The sequence below is a fragment of the Macrotis lagotis genome, chromosome 4 (assembly GCF_037893015.1).
Source record: "Macrotis lagotis isolate mMagLag1 chromosome 4, bilby.v1.9.chrom.fasta, whole genome shotgun sequence".
Classification (NCBI taxonomy): Eukaryota; Metazoa; Chordata; class Mammalia; order Peramelemorphia; family Peramelidae; genus Macrotis; species Macrotis lagotis.
Window position 1 is genome coordinate 10,041,833 of NC_133661.1, and position 14,333 is coordinate 10,056,165.

The following is a 14,333-nucleotide window of genomic DNA, read 5'->3' on the forward strand; positions in this document are numbered from 1 at the left end:
TCTATTTTTTCTGGGTAGTCCCTTGGGAAACTGGGGCAGCAAGTGAGGCCTCAGGGCCATCTGCCTCCATAAGGTCATTGGCGATGCTTCAGCCTTGCCTTACCAGTTGTGGAACATGCGGTTCATTCTTGATGATTTAAAAAACGGTCTTCTGGAATTTATTGGGGGAAAAAAGGCAAAACTGGGAGTCGCCTTCGTGTCCTACAGCTCCCTCCTTCAGCCTGCTGAAGGACACCACCCTGCAAAGTGGAGGAGACCCAGCCACAGGGCCCATATCCATGGGCCCCACCATTCCCCCTCCCCCCCGTCAGTGACCACAGAGCCGCTGTATAGAGGCCCAATGGCCAGGGGGGCCGGGTCAGTATGGGAGGCCTGGGGGAGCCAAGGAGAAGCCCCCCTCCCAGTGGAGGATTATTGGAGGCAGCTGCTGTTCTGGAATCCGAGGGCCTGGAAGCAATTTGCTTTTGGCTGGCTTCTGTCTGGCTTGCTCCTGGGCCGCCCGTTTAGAGCCGCCCGCTCAGTTGTTGGACCGTAGGGCCGAGGAGGGAGTGGGGAGATGGTGTGTCTCTTGACAGGGCCTGTCCCAAAGCTGCTGGTGGAAGAAAATCCAGCCAGCTTGGATTCTGGCCTCTTCGAACTCTTCCCCCCCCACCCCCCCCCCCAGAAGCATGTGGCCGAGAAACCTTGGGAGGACTGGGGCATCCGGCTTCCCCTGTGGCTGAGAAGGAATCCCCCTCTGATGGAGTGGGAGAGAGTCAACTATTTCCCTACTATTGCCTCGGGCACTGGAGGAGGTAGCCAGCCAAGTCCACCCTGAAGTGGCCCTCTGTCCTCCTTGGACTTGAGACCCTCTGGGGGTCCTGTGTTGCTTGTTGCTCATTTGTCAAGACGTGCTTCCTCAGTGGGATATGGGGTCTGGACGGGAGAAGAGAAGCTCTCCATTACCAGGCTCCCTGCCATCCCTTGCCTCAGTTTCCCTGGGTGAAACCCGAGACCCTTGGACCTACAGGAGCTCAGAGCCGCCCAGTGCTGATGAATTGGGGGGGGGGGCACCACGCTTTCCCTGCTCTGAAAAGGACCAGCCAGAGACCTCCCCCCATCATAAACTGAGAATTGCCCTTTCTCAAAGCTCTAGTTGGTCACCACCAGGTTCCTTTTGCTTGGTGTCCAAAATTATCATGAGGCCCGGGGAGGGGGAATCATCACGGCTCCTGAGGGCAGGGTCTGCATCCAACCTTCTCCTTTCTCTCCATCCTTGGTACCAGAGTGGGGAGCTGGGGAACAGCCGGGAGTGAGCATTGATGTCTCTGGGGTCTCCTTGTGGCTGGGAGCCTCAGCCCATCCTTAGGCCTGGGCAGCCCTAGGGAAGGGGCGGGTATTCTTCTGGGGAACAACAGCCCAGCCTGAAGCCCGGGGAGGGCCTGGCTCCCTGCACCTGGGAAGAGGAGGACTCTGGGCCTCAGAGCACCCAACCTCCCCCCTCTGATTCTGTCCTTCCTCTGGTGAGAGCGGAAGCCTGGGGAGGGCAGGCCTGGTCCCAGCGTGCTCCAGACACGGGTCACCTGGTGAGCGCCAGGCAAGCGGCCCCACTGGACCAGGGAAGGCCAGGGCCGGTTCTGAAACCCGTGTCAGTTCTGAATCCTGTTTAGGGAGGCTGGCTGGGCCCCTGGCCGGCCCCTCCCTCCAGCCTTGGAACTAGGGTCTTCTCTAACAGCCACTTACTTGATGAAATGGCGAGAACAAGCTGGGGATGGGGAATCTTCAGTCCTAAGAATCCACTGGCTAAGGACGTCTTGACTGGGGAGGGGGGTGGCCTGGGCTGGGCTGGGGCCCTGCCATTGATTAGATGAGAGGCCTGGGGCATAAAATATGGGTTGTGGTGCCAGTCTTTACCCCCCACCCCGGGCTGTGACCAGACTTGTCCAAAGGCCCTGGGGATGCTGACTGGCATTTATAAAGCCCTTGGTCTGGGAGGCAGGGGCCAGTGTCCTGTCCATTCAGAGATGGCTGAAGTGATTTTCCCAGGACTCCCTGGCTAGCAAGGGTTCTGGGGTACAGCCAGCCTTGGGACTTGTCACAGAGTGCCATTCTCGGAGGAGGAGCCTGGGGCCGGGAGGGAGGGTCCCACCCACCCCAGAGGGTTGGTGGAGTTTCTCTTGAACTTTTGGGGAGAAGACTTGCTCCCTCTGTAAAAAACTTGGGAGTTGCAGCTTCCCACAGCTCGGGGGCTTCCTCATGACCCAAGCCCACCCAGACCCCGGCCAAGACAGCTGTTTCAGTCCTTATGAAACACCAGTGGGGCACCTGCCTGGCTCAGGATGATGGGGGGCCCAGAGTCCCCTTCCCCTTGGGCTTAAGGCTCTTCTCCTTCACTGTAGAGAAAACGCCCCGTTGAGTGAAGCTGAGGCTGCCACAGGTTGTGGGGCTGAGCTGGACCCTGGGGTGGTCTTGTTCCTCCTCTGGGGAAGGAGAAGGCCGGCCTGGCTGCCCTGCTTTCTCCTGCACAGGTCATCCCTCAGCAGCACCACTTTGGGCAAGGCCCCTTAGGGCTTGGAGTCTCACTTTTCTCCTCTGAGAAATGGGTGATAATTTGCCATTAGTCCTGAAGGGTTCTAGAAATGGGGAGCTTGGAGGCTGACTTTAATAGCCCTGACTTGTTTGTTTGTTTATCTGTTTACTTTTAGTGGGGGTGAAGTGACTTGCCCAAGGTCACACAGCTAGGTAATGATTAAGTGTCTGACCCACATTTGAACTCAGATCCTCCTGAGTCCCAAGGTGGGTGCTCTGTCCACTGCGTCACCCCAGGGACTGACCCTTCTTTCTGAATTCTTTGGCTTAGTATCTGATTAGTGGATGGAGCCCGAAGATGTTTTCATCTGGTTGTGGGGGCTTCTTGAACCCCGCCCCATCCCCAATCCCCCAGCAAGCTGGGCCCTCTCCAGAATGTAAAAGCTGGGGGCTCATTCTGAAAACTGAAGCTCTCCTTAGGAGGCCTTGCAAGCATTCATTTGAGGAAGGACCCCCGGGAGCGCAGGCTGCCTGGGATCCACAGGCGGGTAGTCAGCGACAGGCGCTGTCTGAAGGGCCGAGTGGGGTCGAGGCGCCACGGCCCACCATTCTGATGGCGCCGCTCCACCACTGCTGTTGAGGGAAGGTCCCCAGTTCTGCTGAGTCTCACTGTAGGGTTTCTTGATTTGTCAGGGGCCCTTCTTTCTCCCTTCTTGTTCCCAATTTGAAGGATGGTTTTATTTACAGGAATGATACAAATACAAATAAATCACTTATTTCTATAGTGCTTTCAGAATCTGAAGATTCCCATTTTACAGAGGGGGGAACTGAAGCCCAGAGAGATGACAGGACCTGCCCAGAACAGGGCCTTTCCATCTCCTGTTGCTGCCAGTCCCTAACTGTCCGTGAGCAGTTCTAAAGCTTTGGGTACTTTTGTGGTAGATTGCTCGTGGGGGCCTGGGGAGCCGACCAAGGCCTCTGATACCCTGGTCACCCTGGGTCCGGATGTGGGGACCAGCTACCCCCAGCAGAGATGCCCACAGCATCTTTGCTTAGGGCAGAGACAGCCTCTCCATGCCCAGATCTGCTGTTTCCCCAGGATCCCCACAACCCCAACTCTGGGTTTGCCTGCTGATCCCCTTTGTAAAGGAACCTGCCCTCGATGGCAGTGGAGGGAGGGTCCCCCCAGCAGCCTTCCCTCCCTCCCCAATTCTGCCTTCTCCCCAGCCGGTGGAACCCCCAGGCTCATCAAGCCCTGGTGCAATGAGTGATGGAAAATTAAATTTTTAGAAGTGTTTACTGATTTGAATTTATTGAACTAAATTCATTAGAAGGATGTGCAAACAGAGCTCAGCTGTTTCCTAAATTGGAGCCTTAGTTTTGAGGCTTCAGCACATCATCTGTTCTCACTTGAACACCATGGGATTTTGTTGGGAAAGAGTTCCGCACATGAAAAGCCTCCTTGGAGGAGCAGGGCTTGTTCTGCGTCGTTTCTTCCACGGGATAAGTTGGCTTGGGTTTGCCCCTGGGGTCCCTGAATGGGGTTCATCTTCCTTTAGCTTCCGTTTTCTGGACTAGCTGGGGGGGGTCTCAGTCACATGGGGACCCTCACGGCCAGTTGGGGACAAGGAATGTCGAGGCCAGGGTGTCCCGGGTGGCCTTCCCTTTGGACTAGACTCTGGACGCTGGCTCTGCTTCCAGCGGCCGCCCTCCAGACAAGGCGAAAGAGGAGTTGGCTTAGTTGACCGCCATCTTTTCTGTCCCACCGAACCCACCCCGTAAGGGGCTTTCATCTTGGAACACGTCTACTGTGGAATCCTCTCCATCTGTCCTGTGGAAAGGATCCTTCTTTGTCCTCCCAAGACGGACGTCATCTTCCACACAAGCCCTTTGGATCTCCCCCCAGGTATCAGTCTTTCTAAGTTTTTCAGGAGACCTTCAGGGTCATCCAGGTCAACCTCTTCTCTATCCCCTTTCCCATTTTATGAATGTGGATTGTCCAGTCTCCAACATGGGTGTCGCCACCTGGGGTGTTGGTGCGTGGACACAGTATCCAGAGCGTCATCTGCTCCCGACTTGCATGTCTGTCAACTTCCCTGTGGCTGATTTCACTGACGGCAGCCCCTTCCCCAGATTTCTCTTCTCACCGTCTCACTTGTTCTCTTCCAACCAGCTCTTGGGTTTCTAGTTTTAGATTGGAGGGGTCTTGGAGGCTATCCACTTAGTTGAGGTGCAGCCTTCTCAAACTGCTCTTCCACCTCCTCCCTGCCCTTCCCCTTCAGATGCTTCCAGAGTATTTCATTTTCTCCTTTCCATGATGTTAGCCAGACCCTCCACCTGCATTCCAAGCTTCAGGAAGCCTGAGGGAATTTTGACTTAAAAATGGTCCCTGTCCCCATGGAGCTAGTCACAATAGTGATGATGACCACTGGCCGATCCTCATCCCCAGGAGGTAAGAAATCCGGGCCAGTCGTTCTGGAAGAGGGGTCGGCTTGACCACCTTGGCCTTTCTCACTGAAATTATTCAAATTGAGAAAAGAGAGAAAGAGGGAAAGCAAGGTTGGCAGGAAGGAAGGACAGAAGGGAGGAAGGAAGGAAAGGGGAGGAGGGAGGAGGATAATTCCAGTTGCAGCCATGTCAAAGGGACAGCCCAGGACCATGACTGTGCTGCTTCCACAGGGGGTGGGTCTGGTACAAACACTTCCTCTCCTGAATGCCACGTGGGGACATCTTCACCTCAGTGGGACCAATCAGAGCCTCCTGTCCTTCCTACCCAAGACCCCCCTGTCAAGGCATCACCACCTTTTCCTTTCCTAGGGTTCAGCCAGGACCTCTTGTTGTTCACTGGACCTGGAGACAGGAAGATCTGAGTTCAAATCCAACCTTTGGCACTGACTTGTTGTGTGAACTAGGCCAAGTCCCTTTCCCTTGTTGCCTCAGTTTCCTCAGCTGTAAAACGAGCTGGAAGGGAAAGACAAATACTCATATTTCTGCCCAAAAAACCCTAAAGAGGGTGGGGCAGAGTTAGACGTGACTGCCTCGGGTCCTTGTCCTCAGTCTACTCTGGGCCTTGCTCTTCCCTCTTGGATCAGGACAGACGCCTGTGAGATACGGAAAGCCCTTCCCCACTTTCAGTCTCATTAGAGCCATACTCATACTCCCCCTAGAATGCCCTAGAATGAAGCTACCCCGGCCTCCCTCCTGACCCACCTCTGCTCTCCCTTCTCAGTACATCGGCCAGCCCCGCCCCCCAGCAGCGTCTTTGTACAGGTTGTTGGCATCTTGTCTCCCCCCTCAAAGCATAAGCTCCTTGAGGACAGGTTTATTTCCTCAGAATTAGACCAGGGCCTGGCTCGGCTGACTCTCCTTCCCACACTGTCCTGCATTCTAAATGAATGGACCAGCCTCCTTTTACAGACTCCTTGGAATCACCAATTAGAACCCTGACAGCTGACCTCAGAGGTGGCATTTGAACCCTGGTCCTACTAGGCTGCCTCAGTACCAGCTCTGATCCTCAAGTGCCTCTTTGGGGAGTGGGGACTGATGACCAGTTCTTGCTTCATTGGCCAGCTTCCCAGAGGCCTCTCTGTAGAGGTGGCTCTTGGGGGTGGGTCCCTGCTGGCTGACCCTGGGTCAGAGGATGGATTGGAACCTGCATCCCAGCCCGCTTTCTCCCACATCCCGAGGCTGTGGCTCCTATCTCCCTCTGTTGACAGTCCCCAGCATGTTCTTGGTGTGGCTGGGATCCCTCCAAGGGGCCCCTCCACTCCCTTTGCCGCAGACGCTGCCCTCACTTCTGTCAGCCTGGCTCCCTGACCCTTCCCCTCCTTCTTTCTTCCCTGCCTCCCTCTATCAGAGCTATTGGGACCACCATTTGTCATTAGCCACGGGGGTGGGCACCGAACCCTCCCTTCTGAGATTCTGTGGGCCAGGGGCCTATTGATTATGTCACCAGGGCCTCGTTTCACAGACATGGAAACTGAGGCTAGCATGAAGTGACTTCCGCCTTCTGCTGAGGCTGACGAGACCCCAGCCATCCATGGAGTGGCAGGGCCTTGCTCTCCTCCAGTCTCCCTCCTTTATTCCTGGAGGCTGTGCAGAACCTCTCAGAGCCCTTCCTGGGGAGGGGGTCCAGGCCCTGGTCTGGGCTTGGCCCCCAGGGAGCTGGGAAGGAAGAGAGCCACCTGGTGCCTCTGGCAACCCAGAGCCACAGGAGCATGGGGGGCCGTTGAGGCTGGGGGCTGGTAGCTGTCTGTTTGGGGTGGGAGGGAGCTCCCGTTCCTGGAAGTCTTCAGGCATTGTCTGCATAGCTCTTGGTCAGGGCAATGGGACCCGAGGGCCCGGGGATGACCAGTCTCCCTGGCCGTGCCCCACCAAGGCAGGCGTCAAAGGACAGCTCCTTCTGTGGGAGGCCGGGGTGGGGGGGGTGGGGGCTCTAGAGATGTTGTGACGGGTCTTTTGTGAGCGTTTCCATCAAAAGGAGCCAGGCAAGGCCTCTAGTTAATCAGTCTAAATGTCAGTGGCGTATTTTAATAAATCCTTGATTCGGAATGCACGGTTTGGAATTGCATATTTCAAAGGAAGCTGCCATCCCCTCTGGAAGGTGGCTGACATTTCAGAGATCTACAGGGAAGATTGGTTTGACAGCTTCAAATTACATTTGAAAGAGTTTTTCTTTGAAAAAAGAAAATGAGTACTTCTTTAAATGCCATCACAAAGACATAAACATATTTAATCGAATTATATATTTAATTTATGTAAAATGTAATTTTTATTCCTGGGAAAGATTCCCTTGATCCACCCCTAGTGATGGGAGGTGGAGCGTTCTGGAGCGATGGCCCTGTGAGGGAGGCAGGGAGGGCCTGACCTTGAAGACTCCAAGGCCCGGGTTCAAATTCCAAGGCCTGATGGCTGGGTGACCACGAACAAGGGCCTCAGATGATCCTTGATGGCTGTAAATCCCAGATGAGTTGGGAGAGGGGATAAGGAGCTTCCACACTGGAACTTCTGCAGCAGAGACGGTGGGTGGATTGGAGACTCAGGAGAACTCTACCTTACCGTCCTTACCTTCTTGTTTCCTTGTTTGGGGACCTTTTGGCTTTAAAAACTTAGTTAAGTGGGGAGAGATGTTGGGGTGAAGGTCCTTTGAAGACTGTTGCTCTGGGAATGTCCCCAAGCCACTTGCTCAGGTCAGTTCTTGCCAGGGTGGGTGCCCAAGATTGGTAAGACTGCTTTACCTGTTGGTCACTCCTACAGATACAACCAGGAGGACTCTGTCCAGTCCTCAGGAGTGGGCGCCTCCAGGGCAGGAAGGAACCCTGGTCAGCCAGGTCAGTGCTCTCCTTGGACAGGAAGGGAAATTGAGGCCCCAGAAGACAAGTGGGTCTCTGTGACTGCTCTGGGTCATGGTAAAAGGTGAATGGGCATTTTCTGAGCAGGTTTAGTTAAAGCTGAGATTTCAACAGGAGTACCTGGGAAGTCCCCAAGCTCCTAGGTGAGCAACAGGAGCACCTAGATGCTTTCCTTGGAAAACTCCCCACTAAGGGTGAGGAGCACGGCCCCTAGGGTCCCTGCTGTGTCCAGGGAAGTGGAGAAGATCCCATGATCTGGGGCCACCTTGGCTCTTGATATGGGAGCCCAAGGTCTCAGGTGTGAGTTTGGTGATTTGTCTACTCTGGGAGGTGGCCCGCCCCAGGGGCTGGGGGCAGGGGTCTGCCATGGTCCAGATCTTCTGTGGATGGTTCTTGGTGACATCCTCAGGAAAGGGTCCTCAGCCCCGTGGGGTCTCCTCAGACCCTGCATCTCAGGGGCAAAGTCTCACTGGATGGCAGAAGGTCTTGGTGATCTCTTCTTTGATGGTACAGATCGACTCCGTCTTAGATCCAGAGAGAGATGGAATGGCCTCCACCCCCAAACTTGGGCTCATGCCTGAGGTATACATAGGTTCGTGTATGTATATGTATTGATATACCTGCATGTCTGGAGGAACTCAAATACACGCATGCCTTGTCTGCATACATGAGCGTGATAGGACCTAAGAATTCTTGCCTGGGGGAGGCTTTTTTTTTTTAGGGGTTTTTTTGCAAGGCAAATGGGATTAAGTGGCCTGCCCAAGGCCACACAGCTAGGTCATTATTAAGTGTCTGAGACCAGATTTGAACCCAGGTACTCCTGACTCCAAGGCCGGTGCTTTATCCACTGTGTCACCTAGCCGCCCTTTGGGGGAGGCTTTTTGCTGAGGAGAAGGCTCATCCAACTGGGGGCAAGGAAGAGGCTCTGGAGCCTCCAGGGCCTGGTACTGCTGCCAGCCCCACTGTGGACCTTGCTGGCATGGCCAGTCCCAGAGCAGGGCCAGGGTGTGGCTTCTGGTTCCAGGCCACCATTTGTGGTGGCATAGGCACTTATGCCATGGAGCCTCCCTCTGGCTGCGCTGTGCTCATCACGTTCCTTTTTACTTGAGGAGCTGTGGAACTCTGCCCCTTTCTGGTGGGCCTCTCAGTGGCACCTCCTGATAGAGAACAGCAGGCACTGAGGGCAGAGACTTTCAGTAAGTCACATCTTCTTGGGCTCATTTTTTTTCACTGAAATTTTATTTTATTTTTCCAATAACATGCAATGATAGTTTTTCAAAATCCATCCACCTAGAAATTTCTAAGTTCCACATTTATTTCCACTCTCCCTTCTCCCCCCCCCCCCCCCCCCCCGCCATGGCAGTGAACAGTGGCAAAAATCGCCCGGGTACATTTGTGTTTAACATAGTTGCCTATTAGTCACATTGTGAAGGAGGAATTAGGACTGAGGGCAAAGAAAACACCAGGAGAAGGGAAGGAAAACATGAAAAGAAGTTCCAAAAACCTGCACATGGCCTCCATTCATATTCTGCTGGTTTTTTGTTTGTTGTGGACGTGGCTGGTGTGGTCCCTTAACCAGTCTCCTGGGGTTGAGAGGAGTGGGCATAGGGCTGGGGACCCCCTCTCTCAGATGGCTCCTGACTTTTACTCTGGCATGAAAGAGGCCGGGCAGTCTAGGGGTTGCATTTTGGAACTGCCCTCAGCTGCCTTGCCTGGGTGGGCTGTGCCTGGCTCTCTTGGGCCACTCCAGGGCCATGCCTGACCTTTCCCGGGTGCCAGGGGGTACTCTCTGACTCCACAAGTCATCTGCCACAGCCTCTTACATAACCTGCTTCCCTCATTTGACTCCCTGACATTTGCCAGCTGAGGTCTTCTTGCCCGGTCTTGACCTGAGGAGACCCCAGAGAAAAATGGTTTCAGGAACAGGTCACCCCAGGAAGTTCTAGGGGTAAGAGACTGGAGGGCCAGCAACATCTCTTCCCTGCACGGGGCCTGGGCTCCTCAGGTAGGGCAGCTAGTCTGCTTGACCAGATGGGATGGGGACAGAGCCTGAGACCAGGGCTGTCCTGCCCTCAGGTGGGCTGTGAAGATGGGCCTCAGCCCAGGGATGGAGAAATGTGGCCAGATCAGGACCCAGGAGGTCTCTGGCCCAAAGCACAGATGCATCAAGAACTGAGGCTCGTTACAGTTGCTTTTTTTTTTGTAATCTCATGTGTTTTATTTTAACAATCATTCAAAAAGAGGATTCTGAGGAAGGTTGGTTGCACAAGACTTAAGGGAGAGTCCAGTCAGTAGGAGCAGGCCTGTTTGTCTGCCTTAGGCCTTGACTTGTCCCTCCTTTGGGAGGGCTTTGGACCATGGGATCCAAGGCCCCTGCTGCTTTTGTCCAGTGGGATGCCTGCAGGCCTTCTGCCAGCTTTGACACGATCTAGATTGAGGGGAGGGTCCAGGTGGGGTCCTTTCCAGGGCCCACAGTTCCTGCTGCCACTGAAGGATGGGGATGAACACGGGGTTTGCTCCCCACTTGCTGGTTTCTTTGAAGAGTGAAGGCTGGACTTTAGAGACTAGAATGATTTTCCTTCATTCTCAAAGAAGACCATGGCGTCAGCTCTTGAATGGGATTGGAGTGAGGTGGGGGCTGAAGTCCCCAGCTTCACTCTCCTCCAGAGCCATCTGAGTCCAATGGCCAGATATGGATCAGGACATCTGGAGATGTTTCTGGATGTGAGGCAGCCAGGGTGAAGTGACTTGTCCAAGGTCATACAGCTAGTGAGATTCAAGAGTGAGGTTGGATTCCAACTCCTGTCCTCCTGACTTCAAGGCCAGTGCGCTGTCCACTGCACCATCAACTGCCCCTGGCTCTTCTTTAAAAGGGAAATCCTAATTACTATTAACTCACCCAAAGTGGGTGTTCATAAATAGATAATAGAGTGCTTCCAGATCACTTTAAAAACATGATCCTGTTCCACTCTAATGGTCTTCCCTATTTTACAGATGAGGAAACTGAGTCAAGCATGCTTTTTGCCTTGGCCAAGGTTGGGCTTGTCCTTCTGAGGATGCTGGTGGCACTAGCATCTTAGGGTGTGGGCACAGTGTGTCCAACTGCTGCTTGCCAGACCGCGTGAGCTCGTAAGGCTCGACCACAGGATCCACATGAGCATTTCCTTTGATACGGTCCTGCTTCAGTCACTGAGCATGTGGGCAGTTCTCGAGCGGGTCCTTAAATGGTCTTTTCTGCCCACTGTTGGGGTTCTCTAAAGTAGTTTTGTCAGGCAGGGCCACATTGCTGACTCTTAGGATTACTGTCAAGAGATGCCTGTCCAAGGAGGAGCTGGATAGATGGTTGCCCAGCTGTGGAGGGAGAAAGTGGCCATTTCTGTGAAGGCACTGGTTGCATCCCACAAACCACTATGGGAGCGTGCCCCTTGTTGTTGCACCTTTTCATAGGTCTTGGCAAGAGTCCATGAGAGGGAGATTCAGGGTCCCTGAGTCCTGGGCCACTGGAGTGGTGGGGGATCATATGGGGGGGGGGTGTTCATGGTGCAGGAAGAGCCAAGGATTCTGATGCCTGAGATCTGTAACCATGGGGAAGCCCCTCCCCAGTCAGAGCCATCTGGATTGTCCTTAGTTTACTCAAAAGCAAACTGGAAGGAAAGGAACTAGGACCCAGTCTCAAAGTGGTGGGGCTTCATGGGGGTTTCTAGAGCTCTGGGGGTTGCACATATCAGAGGAACCTAGAGAACTCAAGGTCTGGTGGAGGAGATCATCTGGAGCTGTGGTGCTGAATATATTGGGGAGAGCCTCTGGGGGGGGGCTTGGCAGTGGGGGCACGGGCTGCCAGAGCAGAGGATGTCAACCCAGGGCAGATGTCTGGACCTGGAGGAGGGACCGTCGTTCCCATGGACAAGAAAGTGAGGCTCAGGGAGCTGTCAAGGGTTAACCACCAGCCCGCGTCATGTTATGGGCGGATCCACTCCAAGAACTGGGGACACCAGTTTTCAAGAAAAGAAACTCAGGCTTGATGGAAGGAGGGTTCCCCCAAATGGGGAATGAGGCTTCCTTTGGGTGTGAAAGGCTGTGGGTGTTGTGGCCTTATTAATCCAAGGCTAAAGGTCATTTGACAGAACAGGAGGTGGCGCCACTCTAGAGTCAGTTTTTAAAAAATAGAACTTACAAAATGCAGAGGTCCTTGTTTCTAGTGGCAGCTCAGTACCCAAGAAACTTCTCTTTTCCTGAGGGGCAGCATTCCCTTTCATTTTGGAAGGACAAGATTACCACTGGTGCCGAAGACCCCAGTCCCAGAGGACCAGCCTTCCTTAGGGTGAGGGCTGCCCCACTCTGGGGTTCACCTATTCACCCATCTCTGCCCTGGGACTCAACAGTGTTTCAGATGCCTCAGACCCATCAGTGAGTTGGGGGTCTGCCCCCAGTGTGTGAAGACTGTCTTTGATGGAATGGGCAGATGAGAACAGTTTGTCCCAATGGCTGTGATGGTGGTAGGAGTGGCTCGGGGCACTCAGGACCTGGCTGGGAATCACAGGTGCTGGGGCCATCTATTGCCCACGGTCATCTTGCCCAGGGTCTTGCTGCCGATCTTGAGTGACTAGAGGGGCTAGTGCGGCTGACCGTGAGCTACTCTGCCTCACTTCAGTCACAGCCAAGACATTGTCCCTTGGGACCTCCTGGGTCCTCTTAGATAACAGGAGGGACAAGAGCTGCCTGCCCATCCATCAGCCATCCTCCTGCAGGTGCTTGCAAGACTTAAAATGCTGCAGCTTCCGACCCCCTTCATTTCCTCTTTCCTGGATGGCTCACCCCACTCCATGGTGCTTTTGCCAAGGAAGTGTGATTTCATTGAACCTCAGGATTGAATTCTTAACTGACTAATCAATTTTTGTACTAAGTTAAAATGCTTGCTATTAATGGACGATCCGGCCATCCATCAGAGCTCTGGTGGATTAACGGTGGTCAGCGTTTATGCTAATAGTCCTTATGAATTGCGCCTTATTCCATAGTTTCTAAAACATCGGGTCATGCGACGTTCCCCCCACCTCCACCGACATTATTGATCTGTGCCATCTCCCGCTGTGCTTTTCGGAGATGTGATGAATGCTGAGGGGTCCTACCTGCCGGAGGACGACCTGGCCCCCTCCTAGATTTCTGAGCGGCAGGCCTATGTCAGAGAGGATGGAAAGGGTTCATTTGTTCTAGTACACCACCTAGGAATGCAAGATAAATAGAGGCTTTTTAATGAAACCATCCATTGGATCTCGGGTGAGCCGAGCCCTTGGAGGGCTCGATGAGGGGATGGCCAGGTGTAAATAACCACAGCTTCAGCCTCACTGACCACATTCATTTTCCTTTCAGGGTTTTGTCCAGGGAGTTGGCTTTAGGCCGACGAAGCCCAGTTCTTGCACAGTGGACGAACCTCACGTTGCGGTGTGAGCTGTGTGGTCCATGCACAGCCAGTCTTGGTGAGTTGGAGCCTCCTGCCCGGGTTCAAGGGCATCATTGCTTGGCTGGGTGGTGTTGTCAAAAATGTGTCCTGAGGGGGTTTTGCAGAAGAATCTAATGTTCTGGGGGCTGGTTGGTGCTGAAAGGCTGGGGGGAAGGGACTGGGGGGAGCTCTTTGATCTGTTGTTTGAGGGATAACCACATAGCTGAACCAGAGAACCCCCTAGGGAGCTTAGTGGAGGGAGCCACCAGAGAATCACTGAGTGACCCACTGAGCCCTCCCCTCCCCCTCAGCTGGCATTGACTTTGACACAGTTACTAGACCCTTGGCAAAAGCCAGAGAGGCTCCCAGGTTGTACTTCATGGACTGGTCTTTTAGGCCAGTGGTGTTCTGTAGGGAAATGAAGTGATCCTCCCTAGGGTGACTCTGCCAGGGCTGCCCAGCTTTATTGCATGAGCAGAGCCTCCAATCAGTGAGAAACCTGGCAGTGTCCCTCTTGGTGCTGAGAGGGTGGTTCTGACCTGTGGCAGGGCGGGAAGCTGGGGTCACTGCCCAGAAGGGCAGGGACGTGAGCTCCCCCTTGGACAGACAAAGCCCAAACTTGGAGAAGCGGTGTGTTTCCGGACCGCAGTCATGATTCATTCAGTAGCTCACTGCAGAGGGATTTTGCGGCGGCTCAGGAGATGAGTCGATGGGAATCATCCAGATAGGAAGAGTCCAAATGGAAGTCCCATTATTATGACTTCTATCCCAGTGATAATTAGAAAGAATGAAAGCGTATTAGGGGAAAGATTGTCTGTGGCTGAAATTGTATCATTTCTAATGGTCTTAAGGCGCAGCAATATTCTTGGGGAACATAAATTTTAAGGAAAAACAACCACCCTCTTACAGCAGGCTGTTGATTAGCTCCGGGCCAGGGAGCTTTCTAAAGATCACCTGGTTAAATGGTCAGTGCCAGGGTGGGCCCACTGAGTGTTGGAGGACCCTGCCCTTCTCCCAGTCTCGGGTGGCCAGAGAGG

At 53.9% G+C, this 14,333-nt stretch overlaps 1 protein-coding gene across 3 annotated transcripts in view; it reads left to right on the top strand.

The window, feature by feature from the left end:
- Nucleotides 1-14,333, top strand: part of CTBP2 (C-terminal binding protein 2) — a 135,513-nt gene that overhangs the window by 15,566 nt on the left and 105,614 nt on the right. For 2 of the 3 annotated variants that reach the window (XM_074232216.1, XM_074232215.1), the window contains exon 2: nucleotides 13,227-13,333. The gene's annotated coding sequence lies outside the window, so the exon portion shown is untranslated. Of the gene's footprint in view, nucleotides 1-11,683; nucleotides 13,334-14,333 lie in introns of those variants that run through there. The other variant, XM_074232214.1, reaches the window with a different exon arrangement.